Raw genomic sequence first — 27,378 nt, forward strand, 5'->3', positions numbered from 1 at the left:
AATAAGAGAAAAACCATTTCTGAATAGTCGAGTCGGGATGGGGTCTAACATACATGTGGTTGACTTAGCTCTATTGACGAGTGAGGTCAGCTCAGGGAGGTCTACAGGATCAAAACAGTCTAGAGACAAGTCAGAGCCTAGGGAAGTCGCCAAAGCTGAAGAAACGCCCACAACCGGCTGGTTGATTTCTTCTCTAATTCTCGTGATTTTACTGTTAAAGAAGCTCATAAAGTCTTCTCTACTGAGAGCTGCAGGAATGCACGGCTCAACAGAGTTGTGACTCTTTGTCAGCCTGGCTACAGTGCTGAACAGAAAACGTGGGTTACTTTTGTTATCCTCTATCAACGTTGAATAATAAGCTGTTCTTGCTTTGCGAATGGCTTTTTTATATACTATTAGAATATCTTTCCATTCACGATAGGAGTCTACAGACCTACAAGAGTACCACTTCCTTTCCATTTTACGCACGTTTTGTTTCAACATGCGAATATCTGAATTATACCATGGAGTTAAGCTCCTGTGGCTAGAAACCCTCCTTTTCAAGGGAGCAACTTCATCTAAAGCTGAGTGCAACAGATCAGCAGTGTTACTAACAAGAAAATCAACATCAACATCAGAGGTAGAACCCAGGTCACTGGCCTCTATTGCTTCAGTAGAGGCTTCACTATTTTCCACTGTCGCAAAATGAGCAATGGCCTCCTTAAATTTAGCAATAGGTTCATCAGACAAACATCTGCTAAAATAATACCTCCTATTTTGCACTTCAACATCGACGATATTAAATTCAAACGTTATTAAATAATGGTGGGATAAAAGGGAGTTTACAGGTGACACCAACAAATCATCAGTTTCAACACCGTAGGTGAGAACGAGATCCAGAGTATCATCAAAAGAATGCGTCGGTTTGTCCACTTTTTGTGAGATACCCATTGATTCTAGAAGAGAATTGAAAGATAATTTAAGATTATCGCTTTCAACATCAGGGCAGCACAGTGTCTTAGTGGTTAGCACTGTTGCCTCACAGCAAGAAGGTCCCCGGTTCGACTCCCAGGCCCGGCAGGGGCCTTTCTGTGTGGAGTTTGCATGTTCTCCCCGTGCTTGCGTGGGTTTTCTCCGGGTACTCCGGCTTCCTCCCACAGTCCAAAAACATGCATATTAGGTTCATTGGTGATTCTAAATTGCCCGTAGCGTGAGTGTGGTTGTGAGCATGGTTTGTGTGTATATGTGTGGCCCTGCGATGGACTGGTGACCTGTCCAGGGTGTAACCCCTGCCTCTCACCTGAAATGAGCTGGGATAGGCTCCAGCAGACCCCCGTGACCCCGCAAGGGATAAAGCAGGTATAGATAATGGATATAGATAATGGCTTTCAACATCCATATGAATATTAAAGTCATCCACTATGATGAATTTATCTGTACTGATAAATTGAGACTGGAGTTATAAATTGCTGCGACTCCTCCGCCTCGGCCCGTGCTTCTAGGAATATGATGATTAAAGTAGCCGGGCGGAGTCGATTCATTCAAACTAACATACTCTTCCTCCTGTAACCATGTTTCTGTTAAGCAGAAAATATCACTCCTGCTCTCTGTAATTATATCATTTACTAACAGAGACTTGGACTTGGAGCATCTAATTTTTCGGCCTCTTATTGGTACCAAATGTGCATTGGTTTTAATTTTTACAAGATTATTTTGGTTAACGCCTCTATAACGCCGCACCTGGTGAACTTTTGGAGGGCGGGGAACTGCAACCACTTCTATTTTGCTAGGCACCTGGTTAGAGCCGCCAATATCATGTAATCCTACAGTTTTACAGTCGCCAAATACATAATGCAATCCTACAGTTTTGTTGGCAGGCGTTGGTCCTCGAGAAGCTGCAGAGAAGTGTGTTAAACTACAGCTCTGCATCCTGGCCTGGACCCTGCGATGTCAGGGAGAGAGTCTAATGAAACAGGCCAAATTACTAGAGACAAGAGCAGCACCAGCCCGGGTGGGATGAATGCCGTCTCTTCTAATCAGACCGGGCTTTCCCCAGAACGTTTCCCAATTGTCAATAAAGGCCACGTCGTTTTCTGAACACCACCGATACAACCAGCGACGGAGCGAGAGGATGCGACTAAACATGTAATTCCTGGTCAGATTGGGGAGGGGACCAGAAAAACCTACGGAGTCCGACATGGTTTTGGCGTAGTTACACACCGAGACAATATTCATTTTAGTGACTTCCGACTGGCGAAGACGGGAGTCATTAGCTCCGACATGGATGATAACTGTTGGACCACATGTGGAGGACAGGACACAGAGACAGGAGGACAGGACACAGAGACATGTGGAGGACAGGACACAGGGACAGGAGGACAGAACACAGGGACAGGAGGACAGGACACAGAGACAGGAGGACAGGACATAAATATATATATATATATATATATATATATATATATATATATATATATATATATGAGACCGCTTTTATTATCTACAACGGTTATGATTCACAGCACAGCTTTCACACCCTGTGGTACCTAAAGTGTCTTCCATCTGTCTAACGCTCTGTCTCTCCACCAGCGCCTGAGTCTTGTGTTCACAAATGTAAAGATTCTAGAAGTATGGCCTTAATGAGGCAAGCTCTGGGAGCAAGCAGCGTTTCCTCTCTTTTCCCCCGTATATGGGTCAATCCAATGAATCCATGTAGTTTATTTGTCTGGTTGATGAGCATCTCTTTACTCACATTGAGTCTCAAACCATATTCCATTGAATACATTCATATATATTATTTATTGATATGATTATCAATCTAATTTCCCTCACAGGATTCTGCAAGTATCACTGAACTGAATTAAATGGAATAAAAGTAAATAAAAGTACCTCTTTGCTACGCGTGGGAACCACCAGCGGAGACGTGTTGGTATATGACTTCCCCTGCACAGATGAGGTCATTATCAACTACCAGACTGAAAAATACAGCACTTTCTTAATTAATAAGCCATAAAACATATAACATGAATTTAAATGACAGGTCTGTTCTTTCCAGGAAAAAGCCATACTGACAAAAAAAAACAATGCTTTCACAAGGAATCAAATGTTTCACTCACGATCATGTTCTCCTTAAGTGCCTGCATTGCGTAGTAACCAGCAATGCCATAAAGGTTGGACCCTAAAAGAGCAATGAAATAAATGTCGATGGCTCAGTTTTCTTCATCATATCAGCACCTCTCCACTTTAATTAACTAATAACAATCATGGGTCTTTCATCAAAAGGGATACCAATACTCAGCATTAGTTCCTCTTAATGAATTCATGGTTTTTCTCTTTATATAAACAAACTATGCCATCATTCTTAAACTGAGAAAATATGAGGAAACACAAGCCTCTAAAAGTAGCTGCACATGTGCTAGTGTGAAACTTTAACCAGTGAGAAATAACAATTATCCCAAAAAACAAACATTGCTTTTTTGTTTTGAAAAAAAGTGGAATGGAAATATTAAACAAACTGTGCAGTTCAACTTTTCTGAAAACCAGTTTCAAAGCCTCTAAAAGTGATTTCTGAGACTGAAGGAAAACGACCACCCAGCCAACGCCGACCTCTTTGGCCTTCCTCATGGCCAGATTTATGCAGTAGTTTCCCACCACTGGTCCCAGGAGGTTCTTCCCATCCACCAGCGCTGTGGCCAGGCTCCCCTTCTACACCACCGGCTCGCTGTCAATGGCACAGTTTCCTGGTGTAATGTGGTCCAGTTTCCTGGTGTAATGTGGTCCAGTTTCCTGGTGTAATATGGTCCAGTTTCCTGGTGTAATGTGGTCCAGTTTCCTGGTGTAATGTGGTCCAGTTTCCTGGTGTAATATGGTCCAGTTTCCTGGTGTAATGTGGTCCAGTTTCCTGGTGTAATATGGTCCAGTTTCCTGGTGTAATGTGGTCCAGTTTCCTGGTGTAATGTGGTCCAGTTTCCTGGTGTAATATGGTCCAGTTTCCTGGTGTAATATGGTCCAGTTTCCTGGTGTAATATGGTCCAGTTTCCTGGTGTAATGTGGTCCAGTTTCCTGGTGTAATATGGTCCAGTTTCCTGGTGTAATATGGTCCAGTTTCCTAGTGTAATATGGTCCAGTTTCCTGGTGTAATATGGTCCAGTTTCCTGGTGTAATATGGTCCAGTTTCCTGGTGTAATATGGTCCAGTTTCCTGGTGTTTGTAAGGACTCTGGTGGATCGTTCTGGATCAGCTGCAGCTGCCTGATAGATTTCTTGTTAAGGTCTGTAAAGAAAAAAAGTTTAGGAAAATCCTCTCGCAGAGGGATGCAGAAAAACTAGTTCATGCGTTTGTATCTTCTAGACTGGATTACTGTAATGTGTTTTTAGCAGGATGTCCAAGTAATTTGCTGAATAGGCTCCAGCTAATCCAGAATGCAGCAGCACGAGTACTGACAGGAATTAGCAGGAGAGACCACGTCTCTCCAGTGTTAGTGTCGCTCCATTGGCTACCTGTAAAATTCAGAATTCAATTTAAAATTTTATTACTTGCATATAAAGCCCAAAACGGCTTAGCTCCGCAGTATTTACAAGATTTGATAGTGCCTTATGTTCCTGGCCGAGCTCTCCGCTCCCAGGGTGCAGGTTTACTCGTAGTTCCTAGAGTATCTAAATGTAGATTTGGAGGGCGGGCGTTCTGCTATCAGCCACCATTACTATGGAACCAACTTCCAATCTGGGTTAAGGAGGCTGACACCACCTCCACCTTTAAAACTAAACTTAAAACCTTTCTGTTTAGTAAAGCTTATAGTTAGTGTTTAGTAAACCTCTAGCTGGTGTTGGTAAATCTCTAGGTAGTGTAAACTTTAGTGTGTTAGAGTCAGTAGTCAGAGTCGCAGCTATAGAACAAAGCTATAATAGTTAGTCTCAAATATAGCTTCGCGGTAGATATGCTGCTATAGGCTTATGCTGCAGGGGGCACCGACATGATCCGCTGGGCGGTGCCTCTCACCCTTCTTCTCCTCTCCTTTTCCCTGCCTCTCTTCTCCATTACCATTTTTATTTATTATAAATATCTCATAGCTATCATTTTTGTCCATTGTTCCTGTAGTTTCTTGTGCCGGCCCCCCTTTTTTCTCTTTTGTGTATGTTTGCAGGCCGGAGCCTCAGGAGCTGCGTTCTGGCCTGTGTTCCCGGGCCTCCCCCCCCTCTGGTCATCCCATTGCTTCTTCCACCTGCCTACGTGGATGTCTGCTGTTGCTGCTTCCGCCTGCCTGCACCCCCCCCCCCCCCCTCTGGTCATCCCGCTACTCCTTCCACATGACTGTTGTGTGCTGCTGACGCCCCCCCCCCCCCCCCTCTGGTCATCCCGCTGCTGCTTCCACATGACTGTTGTGTGCTGCTGACACCCCCCCCCCCACCTCTGGTCATCCCGCTGCTGCTTCCACCTGCCTGCTGTGTGCTGTCGACGTCCCTGACTCCCCCAGTCTGGCCTTCGGCAGGAGGGTCCCCCCTTATGAGCCAGGTCCTGCTCATGGTTTCTTCCCTCCTAAAGGGGAGTTTTTCCTTGCCACTGTTTGGCTTAAGGCTTTTCTCCCACTAAGGGAGTTTTTACCTGCCATTGTTTATATAATAATTGCTCGGGGGTTTATGTTTATGTTTATGTTTATGTTTATGTTTATGTTTATGTTCATGTTCTGCATCTCTGGAAAGCGTCTAGAGACAACACCTGTTGTATTAGATGCTATATAAATAAAATTGAATTGAAAAAATTGAATTGAATAAAGATGCCATTGCAATAATCCAACCTACTGAAAATGAATGCATGAATAAGTTTTTCCATGTCTTGTTTAGACAGAATCCCCTTAATTCTAGCAATGTTTTTTAGGTGGTAATAGGCAGATTAAGTGACCAGGGGCCTGTACTACGAAGCGGGATTTGGGTTTAGCGAGGTAACTTCAGGTTTAACCCTGGGTTTTCAGGACTATGACGGTGGTTCACTTCTTACCGGGGTACATCGCCATGGTAACTTATGCTGAACAGCTAACCTGCTCCGGAGCAGGTTATGTTCGAGATACAGATCGCCGGGTGTAAAAGCACCGCCCACTGACCAATCAGCTCTCTTGGAAAATGACATGCCCTTTCGAAGAGAATCTAGTGGGGCTTGGTGCGCGGATCGTGAGAGGATCCCTCCGAAGAGAACGCGTATTCAGGGACCACCAAAACCCCTTTGCTTTCCCTGATGAGTACCTGTATGAACGATCCAAAAAAAAAGGAAAAAAAGAAAAAAGAGGTGGAGGAGAAAATAAAAAATAAATCAATCAATGAATAAATAAAACAAATCATCACCCAAAATCCGATGTACAGTCAATCCAAAACTAATACCAATTAAATAAATAAATCAAGAAGAAATGAAAAAGAAGATGCATTTGTAAGGGGATAGCAAAAAAGGGATTTTCAATTTCGTCCCTCGAACATTCTGAGAAGTCACTTTAAAATACTAAATACCCCCCTCCTGAAAAAATAAAAAATAAAATAAAATAAATAAAAAAACCCAATTCTTTGGTACAGCATCAGCACAAGTTATCGGTCAACAACAATAGTTATAGAACCAATATATACAGGACTGTCTCAGAAAATTAGAATATTGTGATTTTCTGTAATGCAAACACAAAAACAAAAAAAAATGTCATACATTCTGGATTCATTACAAATCAACTGAAATATTGCAAGCCTTTTATTATTTTAATATTGCTGATCATGGTTTACAGTTTAAGATTAAGATTCCCAGAATATTCAAATATATGTTTATATCCCTATGAATTTACGCATTTATACAGTCAGCGATCTTTTGCCAGCTGTCTTTCCTGCATTTTGCAGCTGCAACTGTGTTGCTTTTTGCCTGTATTATATGCCTATACTCATCATATTTCCGTAAAATTATTGTTTGCTCTTCGCTACTGAAATAAGCGGCTCTGACAGCGGACTTCTCCATGCTTGCGATTGGTCATGCGCTGAAAACCCCGCCCCTTTTATGTGCACGCGCTCATATCCAGATTGGAGAAACCTGGGTTGATATACCGAGTTGATAACCACCGTCGTGTGACCGCTTAGCGTGATTGCAATTGTCCCGCTTAGTGAATCTGGATAAGGAAAAGATATCCTGGATATGTTGAACTTGCTTCGTAGTACAGGCCCCAGGTGAGGAAACACCGTCCTATGGGAACCATCCACACCGAGAGCCGTCCAAGCCCACGACTACAGGGGACGCCGCCTCAGAGACCCCGCCGGCCCAGACAGAGAGGGGCCCACACCACCTCCAAATATTGTGTAAGCCAACCTAGTTTTCCCAGATCCAGCTTTTCCAGGCTGATCTTCCCAGTCGCAGATCCTAGAAAAGAATCATGTCTGTAAATCAGTCATGTGTTTTTCTCTTTTCTCCTACTATTTGCAGTGAACTAAATAAATAAGAAAAGAGTCAGTATGAACATGTCATGAAATTAAGTAGATACATTCAGCAGGATTCATTAAGATGATTGTTTTAAGTATAAAGCAAAAGGTTATAATTACAATGTTAAAAGCTGGGTATCCACAAATGTAAAAGGGGCTACTGTGCCATCAACAGACACACCTTGATGACAGGCTGATGACGACCACTAATAAGAAACAGTTTTTAGGTGCAAGGAGACATTTAAAACATGCAGCATAGGGGTCTGTCGAGGACCAGGGTTGAAGACCACAGGTATAGACTCGCTAAAAGGAAAAAAAGTGATAGGGAGGGGGTTTCTACAAAGAGAAATAAAACTCTAACATACATGTTTTGATTTGGGGGATCATAGATGAAGACTGCTTTTAGGTGCTTTTAAGTAGGTAACATTTATTTATAGAGTGCTTTTCGCAGATCACAAAGTGCTTTACAATAACAGATAGAAGACAGAAAGACAACCTCTTAAAAACAAAGCACAAAACATGCATAAAAAACACCCAGAATAAAACAATTTAAATAACATAAAAAGGGAATAACATCAAAATTGTTGGCTAACCATAAGCAGATTTAAACAAATACTTATTTACTTGCTTACACCTGTTCTATTTCACCCCACCGCTATAACTGAGTATGAAATCGTAGCTTTAGGGGCCCCGTAGTGGCTACGAGGGGCCTATGCCTCTGCATTGTTTGCATAAAGAAAGACACGCTAGATGTGGGTCCTTTTATGGGTCATCTAACTCCAATAGTTTCAATTCCCTTTTCTCAGCCAGAGAGTGAGCCAACCCCTATTCATCTATATTTTGTTCTAGACTTGAAAACACTTGACAAAGTCTTCCTTTAAACCACAGTCCCACAAACAAGCATATTTTTTGGCTGCTCATTGGAGGAATAGAGTAAATCAAATAACTATTTTAATATTTGCATAGTCTATTAAATTGGATCACTCATGTTGACTGTGTTGACTGTTCAAATGTAAATGTACTTTATTTATATAGCACCGCACCTTACATCACCTTACATAATAAACATACAATCAGCAAAATAAAACAAGCATAAAACATCAAGAGCAAAGTATAAAAAGGTGTTGCCACACTACTGGGTATTAAAAGCCACCCTGAATAAATACGTTTTCATTTTAGATTTAAAAAGGCCCAGGTCAGAGATCACACGTTCAAGATCCCAATGACTTCACCTACCAGCCTTAGCAAAGTCAACCATCCTAAGTTGATCTTCACTCCCCTTTGCTCTAGAGCTAAGATAAAAATATTTTACTGGATTGATAAAAAAATGATTGAATTTTTATTTTTTTTATTTGATGGCCTGAACGAATTCTCAGGAATGCAATGGGGCCTGAATATTTTTCAAGGTTTATCCTCTACCTTTTTGATCTCTGCTACAGGGTTTAGGGTTGATTTTGACTCTACCACTGAAACAGGGTCTTAAGCACCAGGGGCTGGTGGTCGATTGGGAGGGACCTGAGAATCCCGAAGCAGAATAGGTTGTTTGGGCTGTTGGAGATCTTGTGTCTTAGGGGGACTCTGATTCTAATGGTTTTCAAGATACCGCTGTGACTGGGAACGAAGAAGCATCTCTGTGTATGATAGTTCCGGCATGATATACTTGAGGCAGATCTCCCGCATCTCACGGCTGATATTTGCAGGGAGGTCATAACCAACTATGTCAACTTCTTTATTAGGCTTATAGACGAATCCGGCGAAACCCGGAAGTCGAGCGGGCCGCCATTACTGCGGTGGCGGCTCCGCTCCTCCGCTCCAGCCCATAGACATATATACGTATGGATCTATTACTCCGCTCCCTGCCAGGCTCTCTTAATGTATTTGTATCATCGGAACACTCCTGTCCCGGTCACGTGCATTTGTTTTGATAGTGAATGAAGAAGGGATGGACTTTAAAAACTACTTTTCTGTTTCACCAAGTGAACAGACGGAACGCAAAAAAAGATGTTAAACTGCTGGAAAGGAACTGGAATTTACCTGGATACCTTAAAAAAGGAAGCCAGGGAGCGGTATATGGAGAAAATAATGATTATTAATGGTTTGGGTTCATATGAAATCACTACTAAGAATGAAGCTCCGATGAGGATTTACTGCCGCAGTTCTGCAGAACCACCGTCTTACTACCTTAGTGTTTGGCAGCTGCTTTGGTAAATGTTTGACTCGCCATGTGTTTCAATAAATTAGTATAATAGTACAACATACAGTACATCTTTTTTATTACTCTTACTTCTCTTTTCTTTTTTTTTTTATGCTGAAGAGGCGTGAGCAATATTTTTCTTTTCCTCGTGAGATTATTTTTTTCTTCTGCAGCTACAAATAGAGTTAATATTTTTTCCTCAACAAACTAGTTTTATCTGAAGATTGGGGTTATGTATGTATGTATTCTGTATCATCCGGAGCTGAGATAGTTCTGCCCTTCAATTAGAGACCTGTAATTGCGTTTTTTTCGTCATCGGACGCCAGGCGATCAATAAAATATTCTTGGATACCTAAAATTAAACAAAACATAAACAGGTAATATTTAATTGTGCAGACGTGCCTCGTAAGGAGAGGAGGTGGAGAGAGCTATATTACAGTGTTTAATCATACACTCCCTTATCTCCCTATTCCTCTATTCTTTCCTGCTTATCCCTCAAACAAATCATTATTTATAAATTAACATCAGCATTAATTTAAGATACCTTCATTATTTATGGAAGGCCACTGTCTAACATCATCAATCCAGCTATAATGATGCTGTAGCGTCAGGTTACAATAACAGCGCTGCGGTGGCAGATTGACACCTGCCACCGCAGCGATGGCGCCGCCGCAAGATGGCGGCGCACACAAACCGGTCGCCGGATTCGTCTATAGGGACGGAGAACCGGGTTTTTGATTTCGGCACCAATACCGAAAAGTGGCTTATTTCCACCAAAACAGTCTCTCACCAACCTCTCTTGGTGCTGCTGAAGGAGTTGCACCTCCCTCGACACACTGGCTAGACCTAGAGCTGACAGTTTCCGCCACAATGAGGCATTAAAGTGGTCATAAAGGTACGCATCTATGGAATTCCAGGCACGGATTTTTGCAGAAAGACCTGGCGTCAAGCTCTTCTTAGCAGTTGCTTCCCGCATGTTGAGCTTGAGATACACAATGTCATCCAAATCCCAAGAGAGGAGATGGCGAAGGAGAACTAGAGATTCATCAAAGTAGTCTGTAATCATCACCAAGGAGAACGCTCGTTCCACTTCTGCCGCAAAGGCCTGTGCATACGCCACATCTGTCGGTGGACGATCTTTGTCTCCTCCCAAGTCGAAAGTCAAGCAGTTGTGTGCATTCATAGAATCATCCTCTTCTGGTCGATAGTAGTTTAAGGGATTATTTAAGAAATCCTCCAATGAACGAGTGAGGACCCTTCGGAAGCTCTTACAGTCCCTTCCGCTGTAACTAAATGATGATTCAAACATGGAGGTTGGCTCTCTCATAATTGTGACGTATATTGTGTTGTTCGGCATCAGGTCTTGTAAAGCGGTCTTACTGAAGTGCATATGGTTCGTGATTATGTTTGCTGGGAGTGTGTGTGGATGGACAAAGTCAGATTTAAAAATACTGGGATAACAGAACTGGTGCCTACAGGACTCTACAGGCAACGCCACCGTCAGGTTGTTACGCTCCGCAAAACGAAACAGCAAGTTCTGCACAGTGCTGCTGGCGGTTTTGTGGGTCTTGAGGAACACGATGTTGGTGTGTTTTGGTTTCAGGCCTGGGTCAGAAGGGAGGGTAGAATGTCCAAAGTGGAAGGTCTCCATTCTCCTAATGGTAGAAAAAAGTAATTCATTTTAAATAGATTAGCTTTAGAGTAAAAATGTTTGAGATAGAATGATAACCTGAAGGTATAATTTCACACAGTGCAGGCAGTGGGACAGATGGAGATGTAAAAAAGGTAGATGGTAGGAGAGGAAGGTGAACATGTTTGAAATTATAAAGATAGAAATGTATTGTTCCAGCTCTTCTACATAGTAAAATGAATACAACTTTTACGGTAATTTGAAATAATGCTTAAAAATCGTGACTCTTTATAATATCCCATATTTCAAGAGAAAACCTATATCCAGCTCTTCATCTCCTTCAAGGACGTGATAAGAACTTTATCACACTGACTAACCCACAGAGACTAGTACATTCAAAAGGAAACTATCTGAACATCTGATTCTTCTGAGTCTTCAGTGTTTTCACAGAATTTCAGTCACTCACCACATGAGGGCGCTCATTTGCTTCCAGAGAATGAGCTGAGTGACAGCAAAGGCAACGATGAAGATAAAGATTATCTTCGTATGTATCTTTTTCCAGGTCATTGTGTCTGTTTGGCGAGAAATAGAAGAAATTAGATTTGAGAGGACATTGTGGACAGAGAGTCATCAGTCATCACTTGCCTTTACCTTCCATAAACATCTGAATTATTTTATTCTCAAGGAGAACATTAAAAGTATCAAAACAAGCCAAACCAGTTCATGATTTTAACCAGTTTTAAGAAGAGGTAACGTAATGTGTAAAATATGGTAATGTGTAAAATGGGGGTGGGGGTGGTTAAGTAATTGTGGCCCTGTGTGTTTTTGGAAACACTAAACATTGAAGTTGGAAGACTTGAGTAATATATCTTGGCCACTAAATAAGAGAAACCTTAAAACATGGTCCTGATATTTTAGGTGATTTTGTTAACTTCCGAGCAGGTCTGGCTTTGTATCACATATTGAAACACAAGTCAGCAGAGGTCAGACACAACCACTCATGTCAAACCAACCATCAAAACTGTGCCCTGAAACAGGAAGATCAACCACTGATGACAAATACGAGTGTATGTTATGAATCTTTATTTCGGCTTGTACAGAACAAGATGAAAAGGAAGAAAAAAAACAACATTTCTTTTGCCCAAAAGGTGTAGGCTGAAGCCGTAGCTTATAGTGCCTACACTTTTATCTTATGATCAGCAAAAATATGAGACATTAGCTTTTACTCAGTGGAAACAAACAATACATAAAGAAGAAAAAAATAAGTAAGACAAAATATAAAATTGACATTTCACATCCTAGAATGTTTTTGATAATATACTTTATAATTATAGTGTTTTATATTTATTTACAATATTTTCGTTAAACAATTTCTTAAACTTGACGATAGAGCGACACATTTTTAGGTCCACAACTATTCCAAGTTTCTCTAGCCTTAACTGATGTACATCTCTTTTTAATATTTGTTCTTACTGTCGTCGTCTCAAACATGAGTTTCCCCCTCAGGTCAGAGAGGGTTTCTTTTATTTGGAACAAATCCTGAATGCATTTTGGAAGCAGTTTCTGCTGGGCGGGAGTGGAACACACGTTGCAGGCGGTAATGGTCAGAAATTCAGCGGGAGCAGGATGAAGAAAACAGTCCCGCTATAGCAGGGCTCTAGTGCATCTTTCTTGTGTTTATTATCATTTGCCACATAATTAAAGCAACCTCATACTAATTTTTTTTTAAAATTACTAATTATCCGATTAGTCGACTAATCGTTTCAATAGTTGGTGACTAGTCGACTATTAAAATAGTCGTTAGTTGCAGCCCTACTCTGCTCCTTCACCTCCTCTCCTCTGCTCCTTCACCTCCTCTCCTCTGCTCCTTCACCTCCTCTCCTCTGCTCCTTCACCTCCTCTCCTCTGTTCCTTCACCTCCTCTCCTCTCCTCTGCTCCTTCACCTCCTCTCCTCTGTTCCTTCACCTCCTCTCCTCTCCTCTGCTCCTTCACCTCCTCTCCTCTGTTCCTTCACCTCCTCTCCTCTCCTCTGCTCCTTCACCTCCTCTCCTCTGCTCCTTCACCTCCTCTCCTCTCCTCTGCTCCTTCACCTCCTCTCCTCTGCTCCTTCACCTCCTCTCCTCTGCTCCTTCACCTCCTCTCCTCTGCTCCTTCACCTCCTCTCCTCTGCTCCTTCACCTCCTCTCCTCTGCTCCTTCACCTCTTCTCCTCTGCTCCTTCACCTCTTCTCCTCTGCTCCTTCACCTCTTCTCCTCTGCTCCTTCACCTCTTCTCCTCTGCTCCTTCACCTCTTCTCCTCTGCTCTAGGGCTGCAACGATTCGTTGACGTTGTCGACAAAAATCGATAATCAAAATTGTTGACGATGAATTCCATTGTCGACAATTGTCGCCAGACGTGTTTTTCCAACGGAGTGAGGCGTCTCACTTCAATACAATCTCTGCCGAGTCGCGCGTGCACGACAGCGTCTGAGCGCAGCTGCGGGTAATAAAACTTTGATAAAAAATAAAATAAAAAGTTTGGGAGCATTTTAGCCTCGATACGGTGAATAAAAAGATGACTTGCAAGGTTTGCAAAGCCGACGTTGCTTACCAGGGAGCACGTCGGTAATGCATTTGAAGAGAAAGCACGTCGGAGTGCTGAACGAAACGGACTCGCCTTGGTAAGATGTTAAGCGTATTTTGGCTTTAAAAGAAAGCTTTAACGTTATGCCTGACAAAGTATTAAATTAAGTCAGATATTTGGAGAAACTGCGTTTAGTGTCTGTGGAGCATCTTGGAAGAGAGACGGAGGATTGGAACCAGCAGTCGGTCAGCAGCATTCTCTCCCTCCAGCAATGTAATGGCCAAGCGATTCATTTGTTAAATTAATTAGTTTCATTCTAAACTTTGTTTATTTCATGTTATTTATTAGTATTATTTGAGCCACTCACAGCTACTCTCATTGCTATAACCTCAATCACATAATGCAGCGCGAAAGGCGAAAAAAGGCTTGTGCGCTGATGACGGATTTGCCTCTAACTTTCAGTCAGGTGTCTATGAACGTCAATTATCCATCAAACTCCACAATGGTCATGTTAACATTAAATCAGATACATTTGTCTGGACATTTCTCTTGCGGGACGGGAGAAGACACTAAATCAATGCATCTTTATTGTGCGCCGTGCGGGCATGAATTCATGAGTTTTGCGGGAGGGGCGGGAGTGGAACACACGTTGCAGGCGGTAATGGTCAGAAATGCAGCGGGAGCAGGATGAAGAAAACAGTCCCGCTATAGCAGGGCTCTACTGCATCTTTCTTGTGTTTATTATCATTTGCCACATAATTAAAGCAACCTCATACTACATTTTTTTTTAAATTACTAATTATCCGATTAGTCGACTAATCGTTTCAATAGTTGGTGACTAGTCGACTATTAAAATAGTCGTTAGTTGCAGCCCTACTCTGCTCCTTCACCTCCTCTCCTCTGTTCCTTCACCTCCTCTCCTCTGCTCCTTCACCTCCTCTCCTCTGCTACTTCACCTCCTCTCCTCTGCTACTTCACCTCCTCTCCTCTGCTCCTTCACCTCCTCTCCTCTGCTACTTCACCTCCTCTCCTCTGCTCCTTCACCTCCTCTCCTCTGTTCCTTCACCTCCTCTCCTCTGCTCCTTCACCTCCTCTCCTCTGCTACTTCACCTCCTCTCCTCTGCTACTTCACCTCCTCTCCTCTGCTCCTTCACCTCCTCTCCTCTCCTCTGCTCCTTCACCTCCTCTCCTCTGCTCCTTCACCTCCTCTCCTCTGCTACTTCACCTCCTCTCCTCTGCTCCTTCACCTCCTCTCCTCTCCTCTGCTCCTTCACCTCCTCTCCTCTGCTCCTTCACCTCCTCTCCTCTGCTCCTTCACCTCCTCTCCTCTGCTCCTTCACCTCCTCTCCTCTCCTCTGCTCCTTCACCTCCTCTCCTCTGTTCCTTCACCTCCTCTCCTCTGCTCCTTCACCTCCTCTCCTCTGTTCCTTCACCTCCTCTCCTCTGCTCCTTCACCTCCTCTCCTCTGTTCCTTCACCTCCTCTCCTCTGCTCCTTCACCTCCTCTCCTCTGTTCCTTCACCTCCTCTCCTCTGCTCCTTCACCTCCTCTCCTCTGGTCCTTCACCTCCTCTCCTCTGTTCCTTCACCTCCTCTCCTCTGCTCCTTCACCTCCTCTCCTCTGCTCCTTCACCTCCTCTCCTCTGTTCCTTCACCTCCTCTCCTCTGCTCCTTCACCTCCTCTCCTCTGGTCCTTCACCTCCTTTCCTCTGCTCCTTCACCTCCTTTCCTAAGTTTACTGTCTTTTTATCATTTTTTAGAATGTCTGGGTAGTTCCAGATGGGTGTGCGATCACATGGATAAAGTGAGATTTTGGTTATTTGAAGGAAGTCCCCACCAGGCTGTCAGAGAGGATCTAATATTAATACTTTTAAAGCATTTATGATACTTGGTGTTTTGACCGATAAATGGTAAATCTGAGATTTCCAATCATTGCAAAGCACTTTTTCTGAATCCAGCCATTGACTATCTAGTGAGAGATTTTTGCACCATTTAAAAATATACTGTAACTTAGTAACTAATATTAACCGGGCCCCCTGGCTCTGGACCTCCAGCCACCATGTACCACCAAGCTCTGCTTCACCACTAATGCCTAGAAGGAACGCTTCATGTCCAGGCTACAGACAGCCAACTTATGGCCTCGGCCTGTCTTGCTGCAGTAACATTTTTAACACCCAGGAAGAGGCTCCATTTCCTGGATATAACCCCCTCCATTTTTCTGAGTAGTGGGAGCCCGGTATCCTGACCAGGGTGGACTCTGCTGACATGCAGATCCCGGGTACTCTGACCATTGTAGACTCTGGGTTTCCTGGTGCTATGTTCACATGAACGTACCCTTGAGCCTGAACATGATTGCTTTGGACAATCAGTGATGAGGACAGAAGTCCAAAAACAGAACGTCACTGGGGTTCGTATCAGAGTTGGTTCCTCCCAGTCACACCCTTACAGGTCTCACTGTCATTGTCTACGTTTGCACTTAAGTCTCCCAGCTCAGTCAAGATACATACCTGGCCTGAGGCATGTCCTCCCACGTGTAGGAATGCAGCACCACAAAGGATATAACTTAAAACCAGTCCAGTCGGTGTGTCCTTAAATAATGTAGCGGTTTTGAATAATGACCGGCTGTCAAGTGTGTCCTAAATAACTTGCACAACATTTCAGAAATTCTCAACGGATGACAGTCAACCCATTCACACTACATACTCCCTGAGGCACTGCCATCAAGCACCACGCCGCTCCCCGAGGAGTGGGCCCCCACTGCCGTCAGGGCCCCCAGTGCAGAGCGGGAGATGGTACAAACAGTCCTCCATTCACACTCACAAAAAAAAAAACATAATACCTGAGAATGAGTCCGCCATCTGCCACGCCCATCCGAGTACCCCGCCACTGGGGGACAGCCGCCCCTTGAACCCGGCCCTGCCCCCCCTCCAGCGCAGGCAGCCACCCCCTACCCAGGCAGAGGCCAGCCCCCCAATGCAGAAGGTCCGGGCCCACATCCCACTCCACACCGGAATGGACCGGAGAACCGCTCAAGGCAAGTGGCCGCCACCCAGGCCCTCCCCAACCACCACCACCCACCCCCCTATAGACCACCAAAGTCCCCACCAGGCCAGGGACAGAGCTCTACTGTGACGACCACCAACCCCCACTCCCCGCCCCCAAGGGTCACTAGAAGCCCGTATCCCAGCACCTCAAGTCAACCCCCAATTCCAAGGGCTACAGGATCACCAATAAACAAAACCTGTCATTAAACCCATTCACAGTCCACACCTGGCCTGCCGCACCTTCTCCCGCGTGTAGGAATGCAGCAGTAACAAGAATATAACAGCTGAAAATTGACTTAAACAAGTTCGTGGGTAAGACTTCTTTAACATCAGCTCACTGGACCAAGAAATCATTTTCTAACCAGGATCAGAGTTGAGAAAGTTTAAATATGTCCTACAGGTCTCATTTTTGTCCAATTAGTGTGTTTACATGGGAAGTTTCATTCCTCTTTAATTCAGAATTAAAATTAAATCCGACTTAAAATGAGTTAAAATGACCATGTAAACACCTAATTCCGAATGAAAATGACCATTCCGAATTAAACTTAATTCCGAAGTAAGAGGACAGGACACAGGGACATGTGGAGGACAGGACACAGGGACATGTGGAGGACAGGACACATGGACATGTGGAGGACAGGACACAGGGACATGTGGAGGACAGGACACAGGGACATGTGGAGTACAGGACACAGGGACATGTGGAGGACAGGACACAGGGACATGTGGAGGACAGGACACATGGACATGTGGAGGACAGGACACAGGGACATGTGGAGGACAGGACACAGGGACATGTGGAGGACAGGACACAGGGACATGTGGAGGACAGGACACAGGGACATGTGGAGGACAGGACACAGGGACATGTGGAGAACAGGACACAGGGATGGAAAGGGGAGATGGCAGTTTTACATTCTTTTCTTACACCTCTAGCAAAGCAAATCAATGTTACATCATCAATTTAATTTTGTTACTTGCAAAATTTCATATTCACAAAATCTAAATTCTCTAATCACATACCACCTTTCCCGGCCTTTAAAAATGAATTCAAACAATACATTGCAACAATCCAATATTCTAAAAATAGAAAAGCCATCCAAACCAAACCAAAGTTATGTATAAAACTTTTTTGAACTGATCTATAATTTCTGTCTGTGACTAATCCCCTGGCATCTGGCCAGCTGCCCCCCCTTGGCAATCACCTCGCTATTTGTCAAGCGAACCTCCACTGGCCCCAAACTCCCTGTGCCATCGTCCTCGGTGTCACTCTCGCCTGGAGTTAAGGATTCTGTAGTAAGAGCTACCACTGGCTTCTCCCCCCTTCCATGATATGCTTTCAGCATATTAATGTGACATAACCATTTCTTCTTCCGTCTATCCGGGGTATTAACCACATAATTCACATCACTGATCCTCTCCCCAATCACATAGGGTCCACTAAATCGAGCATGTAAAGGATCTCCACTAACTGGCAACAATACCAACACTACATCCCCCACCTTAAAACTACGCTCCTGCACGCACTTGTCATATGTAGCCTTCATTTTCTCTTGGGCCCCCTTCAAATGCTCTCCAGCAATCCCACAAGCTGCTCTCAGTCTGGCCTTAAACTGTGACACATAATCCAAGATGTTCACCTCCATCTCTTGTCCAAGAAACTTCTCCTTCACCAACTTCAAAGGACCCCGTACTTCATGCCCAAAAACCAGCTCAAATGGGCTAAAGCCGGTTGACTCATTCACCGCATCCCTGGCTGCAAATAACAGGAAAGGGATCCCTCTGTCCCAGTCACCTGGGTCCTCAACACAGTATGTCCTGATCATTGTCTTCAATGTCTGATGATGCCTCTCGAGGGCACCCTGAGACTCTGGGTGGTAAATAGATGACTTCAACTGCTTTATACCCAATTCATACATAACTTCTTGGAAAACCCCCGACATGAAGTTACTACCTTGATCGGACTGGACCTCCTGAGCCAACCCATACTGGGTGAAGAACTTCAGTAATGCATCCAACACCGTTTTCGCTTTGATATTCCTTAGGGGAATCCCCTCTGGATACCTTGTAGCCACATCCATAATGGTGAGCAAATACTGATGCCCCCTTTTTGTTTTCGGCAGTGGTCCTACACAGTCAATCAACACCCTGGTAAATGGTTCCTCAAAAGCAGGTATCGGAATAAGTGGCGCCTTGGGAATAACCTGATTTGGTTTCCCTCCCACCTGGCATGCATGACACGATCTACAAAAGTTAACAATATCCTTATGCATTTTTGGCCAGTAAAAATGCTGCTGAACCTTGGCCTGCGTCTTCCTAATGCCTAAATGCCCAGCGGTCGGGACATCATGAGCCAACTTAAGGATGTCTTCTCGGTAACAGGGAGGAAGTACCACCTGATGCAATACCTTCCACTCCTGATCAGCTGGACACTCCCTAGCCCTCCATTTCCTCATAAGCACATTGTTGTTTAGGTAAAATCCCTCTGTCTCATTTACCATTTCCTCCTGTGTTATCGCACTGTCATACAGTTTCTTAACCACTGGGTCCTCCTGCTGGGCCGCCACCAAAGCACCATGCGTGAACGTCTTAATAGAACTCTCCACCTCTGCAAAGAAAACACTGGACAGGCTACTCGGAGCCCCCACTGCGTCATCTTCCCCCTTTGCCTCAGCCACCACTCGAGCCTGGGCTCGTGTCACCACACAAGCGGGGAAAATTCCCGGGAATTTGACCTGTAACCCCTCAGTCTCCCTTGACACAGCTGGAGTAGTAGTGATCTCTGGATCAGCATACACCTTATCTCCAGCTAAATCGTTACCCAGAATGTGTGTCCTTTTTTTCGACAATAATGACAAGTTGGCCCCGATGGCATTCCCGGAGGTACTCCTGGCCTGTCATTCCTCACTTTCCCCCCTACTCGGGAGTCCCTACTCACGGATGCTCCACCATCCTCCTGTGCTCCTGGATAGCCACTATTTCTTGCATTACCAAAACTTGTCCTATGCGACAATTCAAACTCATCTGCCAATATGGCCGCTTTCTGTAAATTATCCACTTTGTGGTCCTCCAAATGAGTCCTCATCCCTGGGGGCACACTATTTTTAAACTCTTCAGTCAAAATAAGCTGCCTTAGCCTACCATAATCCTCATTCACATTTTGGGCACGGCACCACCTATCAAACGCCATCTCCTTTTGTCTAGCAAACTCCAAATGTGACTACCCCACTTTCCTCTGCAACCCCCGAAATCTCTGGCGATAGGATTCAGGTACCAACTCATAAGCACCCAACACCACTCTCTTCACCATCTGATAGTCAGCCGACTTCTCCTCATCTAGAGCTGCATACACCTCTTGAGCTCTTCCTGTAAATGCACTTTGAGCCAGCAGAGACCAATATGCTGAGGGCCACTTTAAACTGTTTGCCACCTTTTCAAATGACAAAAAAAATAAATCCACCTCTTGCTCACAGAATTTAGGCACAAGGCATATATTACGCCCTACATCAAATTCCCTTTTACTTTTAGCTCCTTCATACTCCATTTTCTTTATTTCCAATTGCACCCTCAATTTCTCTTTTTCCAATGCAATACGAGCAAGCTCACGCTCTGTCTCTGCGTTCTCTTTAACTTTCATTTGCTCAAGCGTCACCCGCTGTACCTCAACTGATGACATCTGCTGCCGAGTGGCATTATCAAGCGGCTCTCCACCCACTCGCTTTACCAATATCTCCACCATTTGCCCCTTCTTCACATCAGGCATTAACTCCACTTCTAAGTACTCGGCCACTTCCCGTAACTGCTCCTTTTTTAGGTCATACCACTCACTAAGCCTGGGTGTTTTCTCCAAAAACTGCTGGGGTTCAAATTCTTCCTCCATGATTACTGCACTAATCTTAACCACGTTAGTAAAGTAAAGTAGGGAGTAAAACAAAAGGTTCAGTAAGGACGAGCCCCCATCTGTCACAAGTTAAAACCTACTACCCCGTTAAGTAGGACATAACCCTGACCTGAAATGTATGTATGTGTGTGTGTGTGCGTGTCAAACTAAAATAAACAACAAAAAACCGGCACCGTTCCACAATAACAGAACCTGTCCACTCACCTGCTGGCAACGGCCAGCACGGTCGTTGGCCGGCGCAGCCGAAGCGAGGTGCTGGTTAGGTTCAGTTCAGATGCGGGTATCCAATCCCGCTCCGGATTCTTTTTTATTACGTTTTCAGTTTTATCCTTTTTTTTCCCCGTAGGAGTTTTTTATGTTTTTCTTCATATGTCCATCTCTCTGTCGCTGCACATCTCCGATGCCGCACGCGTCTCAGTCATAATAACATTCCATACACGAAGCTCCGCTCCTCTCACCGTGTGCACAACTATCAGCTACCGGTTGAGTATTGGCCTCCGTGTGAATCGTAACGTCAGTGACTCCCGACCCGCATACCACACAAAACACGCCACACGCCAGCCGCCACCTGGTTCAAACAATCCTTTCCTCGTCAGCGGGTGATGACGTTATATAGCCGCGCCCCCTTGTGACGTATCGACCCAGTGCCAATCTGCCAAATAATAAACAAACAGTGTATGCAGGGTGTGGGAAGATGTGCATGAGCCTTATAATGCCCAATATCCTAACACAACCAATAAACGCTTGTAACCACGCCCCCTTCCATACAGTCCTGATGGGTGCGAGGCCCGTTATTGTGTCCGCCACAATATCTATTATTTATTTTTCTTCCACTGCTGTAAGGAACGTTGAGCTGGGATTCCTATCTATAAGATTATCATTCCAATCATCAGATGACAATAGATCAGGGATTTTTTCTGCCAAGTTTGGTCCAACATTTACAAAAAAATTGTTAAAGCTATTAACCACATCATCCATATTGACCTTTTTAATGTTGTTTTCAATACAATATTGAGGGTAACTCTGTTGTCTGGAGCCATTTTTGATAATACTATTTAATATGTCCCATATTCCTTTAATATGAATTATGAAATATTATCAAAATTATCATCTGTGTGTGTCCCTCCAAGACGCATCAACCCCACAGCTCCAGCCCTCCCATGATGCACTGCAGCCCGTGGCTCCGGGTGGACATCTTATGTCTGATTTTCTTTTACAGAGGGAGTAAAAAATAATCACTTAATTCCAATTACAAAATATTTCAGCTGTGATGCCTGTGAACTCAGGCGTTTTATTTGAGAGGGTGGTGATAAGTATGTAGAGTAATGAATGGCATGACTTTCATGGCTGAGATTGAAGATGGCTGCTGAGACACCGCGCTCAGGAAGAGCGTGTGGGAACAAACGATTGTAACTTGACAACAAACAATTGCATATTGGCTGAGCTCCAATAAGATCAATATTCCGACGAGTAACCTAAAGCAGCATTAAATCTGAGGAATAAGGATGCCTAAGAAGAAACAAAACACGCACAAAAACGGCCAACCACTAGACTCGGCGTCTGAAGAGGAAGGCGAGGAAGATTTCTCACAAATTCTGAGAGAAATCAGAGAATTCCGCCTTGAAACAACTCGTAACTTCGAAGTGGTAAGAAGGATGTAAGCGAGATAAAGAAAAAAATCAAAGAGCTGGACAGTAGGATGAATGAAGCGGAATCGAGGATTGCGGAGAAGGAGGACCAGGAAATCATGTTGTCTAAGGCAGTGTTTCCCAACCCTGGTCCTCGAGCCCCCCCCTATCCTGCATGTTTTAGATGTTTCCCTGCACCAACACACCTGATTCTAATTAATGGTCCTAATTAGCTTGTCACCAAGGTCTGCACAGCTCTGTTGATGACACACGTACTTTTATCACGGTGTGCTGAAGAGGGAAACATCTAAAACATGCAGGATAGGGGTGCCTCGAGGACCAGGGTTGGGAAACACTGGTCTAAGGTACTGATTCAAACTCTACGTGTTCAGAAAGATTTGATGGAGAGATGTGAAGATTTTGAGGGACGATCACGAAGAAAGAATCTGAGAATATATGCAGTAACTGAAAAGTTAGTTTGTGGAAAAAGTGTTTCGCCACACGCTGAAAATCGAAGGGGAAATCCCCATTGAAAGAGCGCACCGCTCTGGACAGCTGATTCAGCGCAACAACAAACCCAGGTCCATCCTAGTGCGCTTCCAAAGCTACAAGATTAGGCAGACGGTGCTCAGTGCTGCTTGGGCAAAGAAAGAGATTAAACTGGAAGATACCCGCATCTACTTTGACGAAGACTTCACTAATAAAGTGTTCCAGGAGAGAGCAAAGTACAGGGATGTCAGAAAGCAACTGAAGGAGAGAGGGATAAAGACACGTGTGCTTTTTCCGGCAAGGCTGAAGATAACTGAGGCTGGGGGAAAAGTAAGAGTGTTTCGCGACCCCCGACCATGGATGTATTATAGAACTGGATGGTACACCAAAAATGGCCGCCTATTCATTTCAATGCATTTTAATCAGCCAGCGCATACGCCGAAAAAGTTCCTGACTTCCGGGTTTACTTCCGCGTTGTGGGGCCCATAGAGCATGCGCAATTGAGTCACCTCCCATGATGCTCTGGGGCCTCCCATCATGCCCCGGGGCAATGAGAACGACTATTAATATATGTATTAATATAATATATTAATGAATGTATATTATTACATGTATAGTATTACATATATTATTAATGTATTAATATAATATAATTATATAATATATATTAATATAATGCATCCGTGGAATGCACGGACACGGCTGTGACGTTAGCCGTGACGTCACGCCCAGAAAGAGACTTTTCTTTGACTTTTATGGCCGTTATAAAACATTTTTGACGGATATAAAGTCCATGACTTAAAAATATAGAATACAAAGATTAGTAATTGCCGGTGATTACAGCTGGAGGTTCCTGTGAACAGTTTTAGAGGCTTCTCTTTTACTATTGCGGTCTATGGGAAAAAAGCTTTCTGGGCCCCATGGGATTTTTTGTTGCAGTACCGCGGCTGGCCACTGGGAAAAATCGGCGTGCCTTCTGAGTGCGAGATTCGGGGGCTGCCATGGAGACGACGCCCAGAGAACCCGACCTGGAGTCCATGCTGAAGGCCTCCGGGTGGGAGACGGCGCCCAGCAGGAGAGCAAACCTGGCAAAGGAGATGTTGGTAGGAGTCAAAGAACTGTTGGATGCTATTAAAAAGCACGAAGAAGGTGATGAAGAGTACGAGGAGGAAGAAGATGAAGAGCAGGCGCGAGGGAAAACAAAGAGGATTCGGAGAGGAGACCACCAGAAAGTGACTTCATGAGAAAGGTATGGACAGATCACAAAATTATAACAAGGACAGTAGACTAAAGGGGATTCCCTGTGTAACAGCCACTATAAAATGTCATTTCGTTTTTCTCTGGTGTTTTTTTTTTCTTGTTATTTTTTTTGTTATTTATTTTTATTTTTTTCTTCATCGTAAATGACTGAGTTACCAGGAAATCAAATAGTTATGGGATCTGACCACAAAGCGTATGATTTTGAATGTCAGGTAGATCCGGAGTGTCATAACATAACTTTATTTACACTTGTAAATATTATTCTGATGATGAGCTAAATGATAAAATTGTAAACAATAATACATTCTCGCTAATACATTTTAATTCAAGAAGCTTGTATGCAAACTTTACCAAAATTAAAGGGGACATATTATGGCATTTAATGTATATTTTAAAAAGGCCTTGAATGTCTTAAAAACAATCTAAAGCTTGTTCTTTTAGGCTCTGCGTTGGTGTAACGCGGAACCATAAATCAGCCTTTAGTCACCTAGTCTTCACACAGGAAGATTTAATTTAATTCTAAACAAGTACACCACAGTTATTTACTCCAATTCCTCATTTCATTTATGTTACAAGACAAATCAATCATGTTAACTGTAAAGAAATCACAACACTGAATTTTCACAAATGGCAACTTTATTGTTAAAATATATAAATAACATTTATGCACTATTGCTGGCTCAAGGAAGGACCGTGCGTCTTCTGAATGTGTCGTTGAACAGCTCCAAGTGCATGGAAGATCTGAAATCATAAACACAAGAAAAATGTATTACGGTACTAATAGAGCTCCGGGCCCGGAGTTCCGGGCTCGGGGCTCGGAGAAGCCGGAGAAGACGGTCCGGTCCGTGAGCAGCCCCGGGGCTCCGGAGCTAGGCTAAATACTTGCCCATGCAAAGATCATACAAATATAAATAACATAAAAAAATAACGTCACTTACCCCTGACTCGTGTGCAGTTGCCGGGTCCGTTCTGTTGGAACTGATCCTTTTATGAGGGTAAGTGTCGATGCAAGGTCCCCTTTAAAGAGTATCTGATAGGTCCCCTTTAAAGAGTATCTGAATAAATGAAAGGAAAATTTAAGTTGATTGCATTATCAGAGACATGGATGAAGAAGGAAAGAGGTACTGAGTTTTATTTCGTCCCTACTGCCTGCCAGGCGGTGCTGTAAGCACTGGATATCTTCCCTCGCGCATGCGCATGCCGAGTACAATACCAACAATGTCACGTCACCCGTGACCCCTGCATGACCCCCGGAAGGGGTATAACTTCCGGTGTCAGCATGGGATCGGCTCCTTTTTCTTCTCGCTTCGCGCGTCTGAAGTACAGGACGGAAATAGAAGCTTGGTTAAGCTTCTTCCTTTCTTCCCTAAACCGCCGGCCCGGTGCAGCTTCGTGCCATTCAGGTAGGAGTAACGATTTTTTTCGTCCTCCGAGGAGCTGTGGCCGGCGAGATATTTGATTGTGTCGGGTTGCGGCGGCGTCTCCCCGCCCCGCCCCCCAGCACAGCTGGCAGAAGGTAAGCTGTCAGCTGCGTCTGACACCTGAACAATCTGTGCAGGGAGACAGCGTTTCGCTCCCTCTCCCGTTTTATTAATGTGACAACATTATTTTTTCCTTGCATATTATTTTTTTCTTTTGAGAAAAAAAAAGAAAAAAAAACAAAAAAACAGCCGTGGTGACGGCAGCGTGTCCGCTCCGCTCTCCCACCGGCACATTCGTGGTGACGGCAGCGTTTCGGCCCCTCTCCCACTTTATTAATGTGACATTATTTTTTTCCTTGCAGATTATTTTTTCTTTTGAAGAAAAAGAAAAAAGAAAAAAAAAAAAAACACAGCCGTGGTGATGGCAGCGTGTCCGCTCCCCTCTCCCACCGGCACATTCGTGGTGACGGCAGCGTTTCGCTCCCTCTCCCACTTTATTGTGACATTATTTTTTCCTTGCAGTTATTTTTTCTCTTTGGAAAAAAAAAAAAAAAAAACAGAAATGGATTATTTTTGTTTTTTCTTTTTGAGGAAAGACACCTTTCTTTATGAGGTGCCGTGAGGGACATAATTCTGAATTAGTGTTCATAAACACATATGAAATCCAAAACCTTTTATACACACAGGTGAAATGCTCTTACACATACAACTGGAAATGTTCATAAACACATATGAAATCCAAAACCTTTTACACACTATACTGAAAACTTCTCACACTCACTTGTGAAATCTCTCAGACACACAGGTGAAATGCTCTTATACATACAACTGGAAATGTTCATAAACACAACTGAAAATCTTCTCACAAACACAACTGAAAATCTTCTCACACACAGTGGTGAAATCTTCTCACAGACACAACTGAAAATTTCAGTAGAAACGGAAGTCATTTCAGTAGAAATGGAAGTCATTTCAGTAGAAACGGAAGTCATTTCAGTAGAAACGGACGTCATTTCAGTAGAAACGGAAGTGAGTTGTTTAGCGCGATTTTTTTTTTTTCTGGCAGTTATTTTGACTGATTGATATAGCAATATCTTCTCAGCAGCATACAACAACTCTGACTGAAGCAACAGCTTTACTGAATAATATATTAGCTTCAGCAGAGACTATAAGAACCCTGTCAGGTGTTCCAACTGCGGGGCTACAGCCCCGCCCCCCCGGTGACTGCGAGTGCAGATCGGTGCAGGTGTGCTGGATGAGCCGCACATCACTTTTCCCATCACGGCAGCTGCGTCATAGCATAGCATCCCGCAACTGCAACAACTACAGTTTTGAGAGGATGCACACCACGTTATCAAACCCAAAAGTGCTTTCGCACATGGATATATACTGGCAGAAAGCTGCCGCTGCCGCTGTTCTGTCGATTTCTGCTGCTTCGTCGAAAAATGCTACCACCGCATAAACCGATAGCGTCTGTCTATCGATTCTTGCTACCATATCAAAAAATGCTACCTAATGGTTTTCTACCTTTGTAGAGCTACAATTTTACTGTTTTACTCCCTAGCCCACGTCCTTTTTCCCCAAGTGGTCCTTGTCTCTTGCCAGGCCGTCATTGTAAATAAAAATGTGTTCTTAATGACCTGCCTGGTTAAATAAAGGCCAATAACGGAATGAATATCAAATAAAGCGATAACATAGTTTTTTATTTTTCCATTTATCATATAATGTTCACAAAGTGTAATGCAATTCATGTCATGGGTAGTGTATTTTGAAGGATCAAATACTCAACATCCCATATCATCCATGTTAAATCTATTTAATGGTAGCATAATTT

At 43.8% G+C, this 27,378-nt stretch overlaps 1 pseudogene; it reads right to left on the bottom strand.

Annotated features, from left to right (window-relative positions):
* Nucleotides 1–8,894: 8,894 nt before the first annotated feature.
* Nucleotides 8,895–11,260, bottom strand: LOC133419134 (galactose-3-O-sulfotransferase 3-like; annotated as a pseudogene).
* Nucleotides 11,261–27,378: the final 16,118 nt, after the last annotated feature.

The sequence above is a fragment of the Cololabis saira genome, chromosome 19 (assembly GCF_033807715.1).
Source record: "Cololabis saira isolate AMF1-May2022 chromosome 19, fColSai1.1, whole genome shotgun sequence".
NCBI lineage: Eukaryota > Metazoa > Chordata > Actinopteri > Beloniformes > Belonidae > Cololabis > Cololabis saira.